This window comes from Varroa jacobsoni, unplaced genomic scaffold (genome assembly GCF_002532875.2).
Source record: "Varroa jacobsoni isolate VJ856 unplaced genomic scaffold, vjacob_1.0 scaffold_1107, whole genome shotgun sequence".
In the NCBI taxonomy this organism is placed as follows: domain Eukaryota; kingdom Metazoa; phylum Arthropoda; class Arachnida; order Mesostigmata; family Varroidae; genus Varroa; species Varroa jacobsoni.
In genome coordinates, this window is record NW_019214009.1 from 178,319 (window position 1) to 191,777 (window position 13,459).

Genomic DNA, 13,459 nt, shown 5'->3' on the forward strand with positions numbered 1-13,459 from the left:
CTGAATTAGCAGAAGAACAGCAATGTATTGTGGCAGTGTTCAAAACATACGACGTTTGGTGAGGGTTTCGTCGTTTCCGTTGACGCGTCGTTGCTCGACCCATTTCTTTTGGTAGCGCTATAACGTTGCGGTAGAGGCAGCCTGATAGTATTCTCCTACGTGTTTCCATCGCCTTACGCCGACCTGCTTGCTGTCTCGCTTTTCGATGACTCGAAGAGCTAACTGTTGTTATTTGAATTTGGTAAGCAGATGAACAAGATTGTGCCCCGAGCGTGACTGATCTTCGAATAGTCTCCGGGGCTCAATGTAGTAGGACTTTACCTGCGCAGCAGGGCACGTCGACGATGGTCGCCGAAGCTCCTATATCATTTGCAATTTTGCTTGGTGGACTTATCAGAAGTAGAAAAAACCCATCGAGAACGTAATGGGTCCGGCCGTTATGTCTCAATGCAGCTCGATCCTGTGCTTGCTCGTTGAGAGGTTAGTTAGCGATATTCCGCTGTTGCGGTAGAGATAACTGAGCGCATTTTAGCCCTAGTTGACAGATGAGTGTAGCTGACGAGCGCATATCAGCAATACGATTCAATGCAACACTGCCACCTGCTGTTCGGCTACGTTTTTTCAAGCAGCATTTAATTTGTCACGCTTTGTATTCCATACGATAGTTTTATGTCGTTGGCCTATTGATAGCAAGAACGTTTTCCTTCACTAATGTGTTTTAATTGTAGAAGCTTTTCCACTTACACTATCGCAACGATGGGTGTATGTGCAACGTCGTGCAACATGCGGGGCATTTCGATGAGCACACTAACAAGAATGGCCAGCATATACAGACATGGCAGGTATAAATTCCCACAGATACCACCATTACCATACCAGATTAACCGACTATATATATATATATATATATATAAAAGTTTCGAGTTATGCTTACGGTGCTATCACGAAGCATTACTTCAAACGCCTGGCTCAATCCAGCACAAAGCTTTCGAAGTTAAGCCATTGCACGTGCTATCAAGATAATCACTGCGCCGTAACGGAGACATATGTACACTGCACATATGAATCGAAAAAATATAATATATATATATATATATATATATATATATCGCAGTTTTCGACCAACTGACAGCAACGTTGTCGTTCGCTGAGGCTCGTTGTCACGCATTCGTGTTTAGGCCCTGGACGCTACGTATTGCGTAAGCGCAGAAGGAACCGACGGTCGAATAGGCGAAAGAGTGCTGCAGTGTCGTAGCAATAACAATACATTCAATCAATATTGGCAAAATAGACGCTTTTCAAGCTTTATTCACACTGTTCCGTAGCTGTGGCCACTGCTAGCGTAATGCAAGTGCCTTTCATGAAACTCTAGTACGATATATATTAATATGTATATGCTGTTTGGAAATTACGCGATAACAAAGTTCGCCTATCGTCTCCGCTATGGCGCCTCGTATGGGGCTTAAGTAAATACTAATAAAAGCCATAAAGTCATTTCGGTAGCGGCCTTGGCTGACTGTGATAAGAGCAGCGGCTGGAATGTTGCTACGATTATGGCCGTCAGAACTGCTCTGTACAGCAACAGCTGCTTTTCCAGGTAGTAACAGCTGCAGGAAAAACAACAACGACTACGACGGCAGCAGCTGCTTGTGGGGTGCGACACCGCTACGACCATGTGCGACGGTGAGCAGGCCCATCTGACTAGCGATAATTGCTTCGCTTATATGCCCACAACGTCGATAAAACGTCAATGCCATTTTGGTCCTCTGGCTTTTTTCCGTCGCGCTGGTTAGGCAACAGGTGACAGCGATGGCGGCGGTTGCAGCGGTAACAAGGTCGCGTGACGTTCGATTACCCATTGGCGGAACGCTGTTGTTCCTGTTATTGCCGTAAAACGACGGACGTGTTTAGCTTGCCACTTCGGCAGCAAACAGATGCTACGTTCAATTGTTTAACCCGCTTTTTTCAATTGTTTAACCTTGCAATGGCCCGCTGCTAAACCCCGCTCTTCCTTTAGGCTCACGTTCGTCGTCCTTTCCCCGCTGAGTTAACTACGAGCGAGCTTTTACTGGCAGTAACTATTTTATATTACTTATTATCATTCTTATTTTGATATTAATTTTACGCTATTTATTGGTATTGTTCGTTAAATAAGCGTGCACATTGCTGAATAGGATGCCATCTGGACATCTATGAAACAGTGCTCCGTGTTTGTGTGTCTCACTTAACGGGTCGATTGCTTGTCTGCGGTGACAATAACATGCCTACCGACTATGACGTGGCCGCATGGATCACCTGTTAACAGCAACGGAGCTTCATTCAAATACTACCGTTTCTACAGGTACTCGCTGCACCCTTAAACGTTACCTCATTTAGATAATCGCGAACGGATGAAGATAACCGTTGCAACGTGTCAGCCGGTGAATGTATTGCTCCGTAGACAGAGGAAAAACGTTTAATACTGCCAGGGCAACACCAGCCAATGACGCCGTTTGACAGCTGACGTCTATGACGTGACTTTTCTTTTCAATTTCGATTTAGTATTCATCCCTTTCGAAGGAACAGACAGCGTTACATATAGGAACGGATACACATGCCGGAACGGGTTGCTTCGACTGGACCGCACTCAACCCCACCGGACCCTATAGACCTTACCGGACACAGAGTTGCGGTTGGGGAGACGCAACACTAAAGGCAGTTGTCGTCTGCCGCAACTGGGTGTACTACTGCCGCTGCTGTTGACAAAACGTGACAGCACTCTCCACTACTGACAATGTAGTAGTTATTGATTTTGACTCATCCTGTCTTTTGCGGCGTTTTTTGGGAGGGCTGCAGGAGACACACACGTCGACGTGCTTACCACAATGACGAAGCAGCAAACGTCCTGACATAATCAACAATCGAAAAAGAGCCCATATTCGCGAACATTCGCATCGAGTCAAATCGGACAGGGCTCGTGAGGAAGAAACCCAATAACGAACAAAACTGGGCCCAGCAGGAATCAGACAGCTGCGAGGGCGCTCGTTGAAACGAAGGTTCTTATCTCTTTTCCTGTTACTTTTACCCTTATAACAACTGCTATTGCTGCCACTAATGATAAATGCCGTCTTGTGAGTAACGGCTGTAAATGTCAGTACAACTGCTTTTATTAAAAAAAAACGAAGGGGTAAGGAAACTTAAATTAAATAACCGTACATAGACAACTAAACACTCGCTAAAGTATATACGCAACATAATTTAGGAAAGTCATAACTGTATAAGTCCATTCTTTTTAAAAGAGCCGATGCGCCGCTCTTATAGTTGGTAGATTGGTCAATCAATCGTTTACCCATGATGCACGACGTCGAGCGCCACTGACGCAATGGCGCGGGCTACCGACTAAAGATCATTACGGCGACAACAATGCCGGCCTTTTTTGACATTATAATAAATGTCTATCCGCATTATTAGCTATAGCAATGGCCGTATTAGCGTTAAAGTGGAGACACTTCGGTTTAATAGACGACAGTCTACAATAGTGTTGCTGATATATAATGGACGTAAAATACCGCTAATAGCATTTGTCCACGCATAAGTACGTGGAACATATAGACTGAATGGTCTTACTACATATATACTCTGAGGGAAAAATCGTTCTTTTCATGGTATGAAGCTATTTACATGTGCAAAAATAAAAGAATACGTAACGTGTAGATTATATTTTTTATGTTAGATCCGTTACTTAATCTCTACACGGTGCGAATACGACTATTGCTGAATCACAGATCAGAAGGGGTAGTAATGCAAACCGTGCCCTCTGCTTAAGACGGTAGCTATATTTAAAAAAAATAATACTTAACGTCCGGTGCATGAATCATTATGTATCGCTTCTTCAGATAGCTGGCTTCCGCTAGTACGAAACCAAGAGCGCCAACGCCAACGCCAAATTCCACGTCGTGTTACTCTAGTCAAACGTGCCATTGCTACATTATTACAGTGATACTTCACAGCTAGTCGATATAATGTAAAGGGCGAACGATGCTCACAGGACGGATTTACTTGAGGGGTGACATGAACTGCTCGAGTTCCCCCAACGCACCGTGGCGCGACTTTGCTATTGCATGCGCATCGAAAGTTATTGTGGCACATCTTCTGGCACGCTATAAATCACAACAACGAAAAATCTAAAAGTCATTTTCTCCCTCATCGCAGGTTTGTCGTCTCATGCCTCATTAGAGACCTATGAACACCACGATGTGCTGTGCTTTTTAGGATCTACGGTGCTTTTATTCCATGGAACATGCATAATTTTGGAATCATTCGGGGCTGCGGACGACCACGCATTTATGAGACCGACGATGGCAGTTGTTGATACATCAGCGTCATTCACACACAGAGTACACCGACTCGGTTGTTAGTAGAACATGTATACGCAGCACGCTCGCGAGCATTTTATCATATAATGTTATTTTATTGTTTTATGTAAACAATTGGTGATTGTATCTCCCACGATTGGCCTTGTATAGAGGAAAAGTATTAGATTTAGCAATTACCTGACCGGCTTCTCGCGCCAAATAGTCTTAAGCGTTTCTTGTTCAAATCTAGCACTATTCAAAGTCACATTATACATATATTATAGCACGAAACACAAATAGCAAGCAACAGGCGATGCAGAGGAGCCCACTGTAATTAGTGAATGCCGACCCTTGCTGGGTGTAAGAGTCGAAAGATCTTTTCAAAGCACTAGGGACTGCTAAATGTATGCGAAAGAGAAAAAAGCGCTTCCAAAGTAAATACTCTGTTTTTCGTTACGGAAGAACGCATCTGGATTGCTTTGGTAATGGCTTCCGAAAAACCTCGTGCATCAAGATCAAACGGTGAGCTAAGTTTGTACAGCATTTTAGAGCTTAGGTTGTCTTTATTGCGTTTTTAAATGTACATAAGAGTGTCTGACTTGTATGTCGAAAGTCCGATCACTGAACGAACGTCAGATTAAGCCTTTGTGGACTCTTTTTTTTTACTTTTATATGCCTCACAAAGTAGGCATCTTGAACTGTTTTTGTTTTCTAGATCACGAAAAATACCTATACAAATTTGCTAGCGACTGTCGAAAAGAAGGATTTCTGATTCACTGCTGTCTATTTTATGGCTTCTATCGTATACATCCGCTACGCCATTATCTATAATACTGTCCATATAACTAGGATCCTATCATAACGCGCTAAATGAAATCAATAGGCCAAAATGCTTCGGAGAAACTTTACTCAATAATCAATGGGGATAGAGAAAAAAGCAACCCAAATGTTTGGCTCAGCCATTAAGACACAACGGTGACATTTACAAATATGTTGGGTTTTACATTCAATGCGTAAATGGTTAGACATTGCTTTCCGCAACCGATTCCTGCTGGCAAAAACTAAAAGATCTCAACGCTTATATTTAAACCGGAACGATTACGTGTTTCTAAGTTTAGCAGATGAATACATTATTACTGTCTTTTCACGGGCCTAACGGAAATTACAAGGAGTGAAATAAGAAAAATATTACTGACATAGTAATATCACTATCTCTGTATAGAAACGTTTCAATATGATATGCCGCATTGATGTCGTACACGTCTACGGCGACAGCGCACCGTAATCGCCGCCCTGAACGGCTTAACCAGTCAGCAACAAACGGCCAGAAAGCCACATAAGCTACACCGACGTATACGCATTTTACTACAAATTATTGCTCCTAGTTTTCACCAGTGTTGTATCTATTGTGCATCTCCCCACGCCGTGTGATATAGGGACAACGGCATAGTATTTGGCGTTCCTCAGTCACTGATTGAAATCGCTCGTACCGACACACATCTATATGCCATTATCTGTGTGAAATTGGCGCTTTGCATTGGCCTAGGTGAATAAACCAAACTGTTACCTGCTATTGCGGCTCTAGTCGTCGTCGTCGCCTTCGAATATTAGGACACTGTCAGCCCTGCCGTTGACCATGGCCTCTCCGCATCGTTCTAACCGACCCGACGTTCACCCACTAACCCGTAGTCGCGAACCAGGCCATTACGAGCTCGTTCGCTGCATTTTCTGCAGGATCAAGTTACTGTGTTCCGGTCAGTTACGCTTTATGAGAGCAGACGCTGCTGCGCAGCGACCGTCAGCGGCACGCAGTGCGCGGCCAGGATCATAGCCATTGCCGACGCCGCTGTCTGTTTCTCGCATTGCGGCGCACGCTTGCATCTTGACGGGGTCATCTCGTGATAGTCCGGAACGGTCCAGAGCATCTACCAGCTGACGGCCAATAATCGACGACCGTTGTTGTTTTCGGCACTGCCACAGATCTTGCATATTGCAGTTGATGGTGATGCTTCTGATCTGTTTAGCTCGGTGGCCGCTGCTATTGCTGCTCCTACTGTTATTATTGCTGGAAATCTGTTAGCTGATTAGCGTATCTAGTTGTCAGAAATGTCGGAGCCGTTGCGAGTGGTAGAGAAATGCGTATGTAGGTAAACATGAGATGAAAAGCTATCTGAATTGTTCGAGTCATTACCTTGAACAGCTATACAAGTTACAGGCTAGTATACTGGCTACATCTGGTACATCGTGAACAATGATATGGAGCCGTAGATTACTATCGCGCACGTATCAGGCCTCTATTGCTGCTGCTGCCTGTAGGGTCAAATGCTATTATGCGTGAGGCCTAATCTACCAGGCGAATCGCTCATAAAAAAGCCCGTCTAATCTACTGATCGGTCTGGTATGCTGAGATAAAATGGACAGCAAAAAAATGAGACGTACAAAGTTGACAAAATCTGGGAAATGATACGGCTCAGCTAAATGCTACCTTCGAATTACACCTACACGTAGATAAAGACAGCTTTTGTACGAACACAGGTTTCCCATAGGAATAAACATTTAACTTTACTTTTTCACTAAAAATAAATGGAAAAGCAGCATGTTTCGCGTTTAAACTGGTTCAATAGACTAGTATCAATATTGATGCCTCTGCCATTGCTATTTCCGCTTTAGTTGGAGCTGAACTACAATGGTAAGTACTTTTTAACTGGAAAACATAGAGCTTGTGTGGCTTATGCCGGTTCCGAGTCGGCTATAATTCAGAGCCGGCCTTAGCTTTGCTATTACGCCTATTGTCGCCCCTTTTTCTCTGTTGACTACAAACCGCTTGTTAAATTAATAAGACTGTCAAGTATTGCGCTAGTCGATAGAGTTGTTAGAGAGTCGCTCTATATACGTATCTATTACACGATAGCATAAATAACGTTATTCCATTAAACAAAAGCCTTTACAAACCAGCTGGCTTACCTTCAACACTCTCTATTATTATAGTATCACTCTTAACGCTGTATCCGTTTGATTTCACTAAGTAAAATGTATGTATATATGTATATAATAGCAATGGTAGCTATGGAATAGGTAGCTTCTGTTGTTACTGTAAGAAGAAGAAGGGGTTAAGTGGTGCGAGGGACGAGATCGTCGTCGGATAAGTTCTGTAAGCCGACAACGGCATCAGCATCCACGCCAATAGCAGCTCTAATGAGTTGCCGCAGCGATAACCCAGTAAGTCAGTCATCCAGTCGACTTGTTCCGATGGCGTTGAAGCAATTGGAAACGGGTCAACACCGATGAGACCCGCTGGGGAAGTCAGCTGCTGCCTGCTCGACCCCTGGCGCCCTTCTCCATTCTTTTCCTCTAGTTAACATCCCACACACATTTTCTGCATGTTGCAACAACATCATCATATGCAATTGAATAACACCGCTGGTGGTGGATTAGCCGAGGAAAAAACTACGATGTATCGTATAGCGCTTTCAGTGGAAGAGGCAGCAACCGGAAGTTCAGAAAACAAGGATTCAGTCGAGCGCCCAACATGGCAATAGGAACTTAAACGACCTTACTTAAGACGATAATGATAGTCGAAGTTAGAATTACAAGTAGGAATGAAAAATGAAAAATAGTAGTAAGCGTCTGTTGAGGCGGCCCAATGAAATATTGTATAATATTAAGGGAATTCATTCAGAATTAGCAAATTTGGGAAGGAAAGCCATGGCTAGGAGGACCCGATATTGTTAGCCTAAATAGTTTTTCAATCGATTTGATGACGTAGGGTAGATCTGTGTATTTCAAGCTATTTTTTGCATTGCCAGGACGAAACTGGGCATCCATATGTATAGAGATGTTCTATTAATTGTAATTTAATTAAAGCATTGTTTTTTAACAGTATAGTGACCAGTGTCAACTAACTGAATTTGCTTTAAGCATACGTTTCTGAAGGACTTTGATGAACGTAACGAACGCAGTACCTTACCCCTCAGCAATAGACTAGTTTAATGCGAACAAATGGGCGACTGCAGGTGCGACGCCCAAGTCATTGGATGTGTGTTAATTGGCACACGCTGCCATAGATAACAATTACAGTTATAATCGTACTTTTTTAAAGGTTTTTCTTGACCCGTTTTGAAGGCAAATAATTGACGTCTATCTGAAAAGGTGCTCTACGATAACACTATATACATAGTACACTAAAGAAACTGTATCACTTAGTTGGTAGGTGGGACATTCTGCAATTGTTGTTTTTTTATTCCCGCTTCTCTTTAGATGCTGCACGTATTATTGTCCACAAATATACAGATCGAGAAATCACGTTGAAGGCGGTCAGAATTCGTATCACTTATCGCATAACATTAATGCGCCTATCAAACAGTCTACGCAAATTAGTTGCAGTAGTTGTGTCTTTTCCTGGATACACTGTTTTTTTTCTATTTTTATTACGCCGATGTTGCGACCACGACAAACTGTTGATCACGATTTACCATGCACTCCACGTTTAGATGTTTCCTCATGCTGGGCTTTTTCGCAGTCTTTGCCTTGTCACATTCTTCACCTCACGAAGGTTCTATACGCTGTCTGGGATAGTCCGAGCAGCTGAATTTCGGCGGTAGTTTGACAAGAATTGCTAACGTAAAACCGAACTAAATAAGCAAAAGGACGAGTTTCCAGCCCTTGCACGAAAGCAGATCAAAGAAACGAAAAATTGACCCATTTGCCATGCCGCATTGTAGAATAAGATTAGGGGGGCAGTAGTCGCGTAAACTGAAATTCCCAGGGGCGTGGAAGCGGGGAGATGGCGTTGAGCGCGTATGATTTTTTAGAATATGTGTCCACGTTACTTCGTGCCATACCACATAGTTAGGTATAATAATATAGCCCACAATACTATATAGCCAAGCGTGAGACTTGCGCGTACAATAATCATGCCAGCGGACACATAAGATGCTGCAAATCAAATCAATTATTATTATCATTCTACTGCGAACATCGAAAACGAAAGAAGATCGCAAGTTGGTTTCAATTTAACCGATACCAGCCCACCGATGGCAAGCCAAATACGGTACGATGAAGCGTCTATTCCCGACGGGCAAAACCGGGAGGCAAGCCCAAATCAAGGCCGTTTGCGTTCCAAAAACCGGCCTGAGCTTTTGTGACGGATAAGAGCGGTTTGCGCACGAAATGACGGGCAGTCACAAACGATTTTTGACACGAGCGTCGAAATTGTTGCCGTGTCACGAAAATTCAAAGCAATGTACGTCGTTTGCTACCTCAATAGCTCTTCGTATTAACAGCACGAGTACGAGAATATCCACTGCCTAGATCAGGCCACAATTTTAGTTGGTCGAATTCACTGTGAATTATAGCCGGGTGCTGCCATCTGCGCCTGTGACTTTCCCTTCAATTATTACTACTTTTACTGGTATTGAGTGTCTTCGCTACATCTAATAATTAGCGCTGAGCATACGCATACGCACATGCACGCGCACACGCACGCGCATGTGGACGCCGGCGGTCATACGACGTCCGGCAAAGTTCGTGTTCCCTGCAATCACTTGACAAAAACAATTGAATTAACGTAATGCGTTTACTGCAAGAGGAACCTGACTTCCAATGCCATCATATTTATAGGTATTGTTACCACTAGCGACCCACGTTGATTCAACGCTTTGAGCTGGCTGGTACGAACAAGACAGATGGCCTTGGCAGAAGAATCGACTGTATCACATTGACGACGGTAATGTGTATAATACTTGATGTCCTGCTGGCTGATAATACTTTCATATAGGTACACTTAAAAAATATTTACTTATAATAGGCTAACGTAACAGAACGGCTTACCTATACGAACGTAACTCCTGACGTTGCATATAGACATGCACGCTAGTTGTCTCAGCGTTTCATAACTATAAGGCTGGATGTGGGTATAGCGCTGAAAGGAACAGATCCTCCCATAACTAGTACAGTGATTGAAGCAATATACGTATGCTATGTTCAATAATAACATACTTATCAGAAGATCAGAATAATCGGGAGCGCGTTATATTAAGGGTGATCATCCTGCACTGTAGCGTCATAGGAACCGTGGCGTTGTGCTATCTGATTCAATGGGAATATATTTGTAAATGTGTGAATATGTATAGTTTCATGCTGATGGGTATTTTTGTTCTGTTTTTAACACTCGTTCCTTGATTGGCGTTACATGACTGTGTTATCCAGTTATAATATTTAATGATGAGTCTTGCCAGGCGCCGTTGCAGGAACCCATTGTTGGAAAGGCGGACCGATCTGCTCCTAAGGGTGTCTACACCTTCGAAACAAGCCGTCCTCCTTACGATATTTTTACATGATATCTACATACATACATACACAGATGTTGTGGCAGCTATCGTCTCACACAATGTTCCCATACTTACCGACAAGATCAAGTATTTACAGCCATATTAAGTTGTTCCAAAGCGATTGTAAGCGCTGTTAAGGATATTACCTATAAAAAAGAGAACTCGTGAAACGTAACATGAGGTTTCGTTTTTCCTTCTTTTCAGGTAATGTAACTTGTTCACTCCTGCACCTTTAGTGCCACTTTTACCCCTTCACCGCCTCCGAGATCGCGACAAGCTGCGTAAATCTATTACAGCGCACCATTGCGATGACTACCCGGCAAACACCGATCCTGTTACTGATGTGGCTAGCAACGATCACGCCGCCTCTTTACATTATTCTTTTATATACAGTAGGGTTTTTCTAATCATTGCCCCTATACCATTTGGAGCACTTTGGTGCGTTGGCAACATTAGCTTCATCTTTCCTCGATGATTTCTACTACTGCAATGCAAATACGCTGTGTTAAATGCATGAGCTAAGAAATGGTCGTGTTTAAACAAGAATCGTTGCACGCAATAGGGAAATATCTCTAAAAAAAAAGCAGCCCAATAACAAGAGAAGACACGTAAAAATCGCACGAGCTCTTCCTACACAGACATGAACAAAAGCGGGCCACCATTAAATGTGTGACACAGCCGTCTCCAGAATTACCCAAAATTCCACATTAGATCCTATCTAACTGTAACAAAACGTCCCGCAACATTCGAGACGACATTACGGCACGATACGAACAGCAACAATCAGGGGTTCATCAAGTAGGGGGGCAGTAGAGGCCTAGTAAAATTGAGGTACAACATTCTAGTGCACGGTGTCTTACGCGGGAAGTTTCACGAGGACTGAATCAACGAAGAAGCAGTAAGCCAGCATCGCTTAACTACCTTGGCTACCTAATAGTATTTACCCTGAAGGTAGCTACAAGCAGCTGGTGTCAACTGCTGCCAGCGAGTTACTCCCATTTGCCCTCCGTACGACGGCGTACGATGACACCTCCAACGTCAGTAACAGCGCTCGCGCCCGGTCATGACAACGCCTCCTGCAGCATGGTCACCGTAACGCAACAGCAGTAAGACCATCAATTATCGCCGTTGTTAACGGCAGGAACGACGGCTGGCTTGCGATCAGCTGATTACTATACAAAAAACGAAGCTGTGAGAATGACCCCCTCCCCTCCCTTAGAAGTCATTAAGCAGCAACGTGCCAGTGTCTGTGGTCACCTGTACAGTGATTAGTGCAGCTCCTAGCAGAAAACCAACATAGCAAACGATGTCATAAAAAACAACTATCTTTCCACGGCGACAACAGCGGATAGGAACACTAGATACCGAAAAATGCAACAACAAAGCCCCCTTTGATTCACGACCTTCTCTAAAGAGGAGGCGCTATTCACGGGAGAGTGGGGCGGCAACAACAGTACGTACTCAACGCCGCCGGGGAAAATGGTATTGGTAAATACACTAGAAGCCAATGTAGTCTTCTTTCGGAAACTTGCTACGCTGATGGCAGATTGAGAGGACGCTCGATTCGTTCGACAGCTACGCAAATGATGCCAGGAAAGGGCTGTGTACACGGTATACTTGTTCTTTCGGCGTGGTGTTGGCCTTATTACTGATAAGGGCAAGGAAGCATACAAGCCTGTTCCTTTCCAATTAGAAATTCTTTCATTGTTCTCCTCGTTTCTAGCCTCGCTGCCGCGACTGGTGTTGTTAAATTGTATACTTTTAGGATCATCATATGATCTTTAAGCGGGAACTATATACAACTTAATCCTGGCAAGCTACACTAGTGTATGTGTGCGTTTGTGTTTCACGATAATATTCTACTATATATATATATATATATATATATATATATATATATTGAACATCAATAAAACGTTACCAAGTCATTTTCGCCAAAGGACATTTTACCCTCACACGAATTTTTCTTCTGCCGCTTAAATGATCATAGAACCTTTTTTTTTTCTTTGTACCTTTTCTGCCTCATAATCTCGTAGCGATAAATAATACTTCGAGCAGTTTTTGGTCTTGGAGTGGTCTCGAGCTCGTTAACATACTATAGTACAATTGAACAAAGCAGCGCAGCAATGCTCGCGAGCTGAGCTGAGCTTAGCAATCACAGTCGACAAGAGAACAGTAACAAAGTGCCAGTAAGAAGTAAAAAAAGACAAAACTGAAATAGGTATAGTTGCACTATGATCGACATAAAGGGTTATGCGAGGCGAAGCGCTCCGTCTTCTCAGGACAATGCCGCCACCAATACATTAGCGGGTGATAACAAATGCAATTATCACTACAAATAGTAGAGGAGTGGGGGGTCTATTGTCTCTCCGTTCCATCTAGCGGTCTATGCGCAGCTGCCCAATGAAATTTGACGTTACCAAAGACGCTCGATAAACAATAACGATGAAATTCGTTAGTGTATTCGCTATGTTCGTCTGCTCGTCGGCTGTTGCTTTCCGGCCGCATTCGAGGTATCTTTCTAACTAGTACAAATTCAGCCGAAAAAGAAGACGCATAAACGATCGGGAAGGAGATCGATTGGTTGATTGCTGATGGCGTCGTCACCGCCAGAAGCTGGCAAGCGCACTTAGATTAGAAGACATCAGTCTCTCTGCGTTACGCGGCGGCGGGATACGATCAGGGGAAATTCTAGGGCTTCGATAGGTATTCATGGCTGTGGATCTTTTTTAAGGTATTGAACAATGGCGAAAGAGGGGCTTTTGTACAAAAAAACCTCTTCGGTTGGAAATAACA

General features: G+C 43.5%; 1 protein-coding gene and 1 long non-coding RNA gene across 2 annotated transcripts in view; both read left to right on the top strand.

The window, feature by feature from the left end:
• Positions 1-13,459, top strand: part of LOC111266662 (uncharacterized) — a 135,428-nt gene that overhangs the window by 48,919 nt on the left and 73,050 nt on the right. The gene's annotated exons all lie outside the window — the stretch shown is intronic.
• Positions 9,964-12,612, top strand: LOC147752642 (uncharacterized). The gene is made up of 2 exons (XR_015313532.1): positions 9,964-10,059; positions 10,868-12,612. It is a non-coding gene; the product is annotated as an uncharacterized LOC147752642 (long non-coding RNA).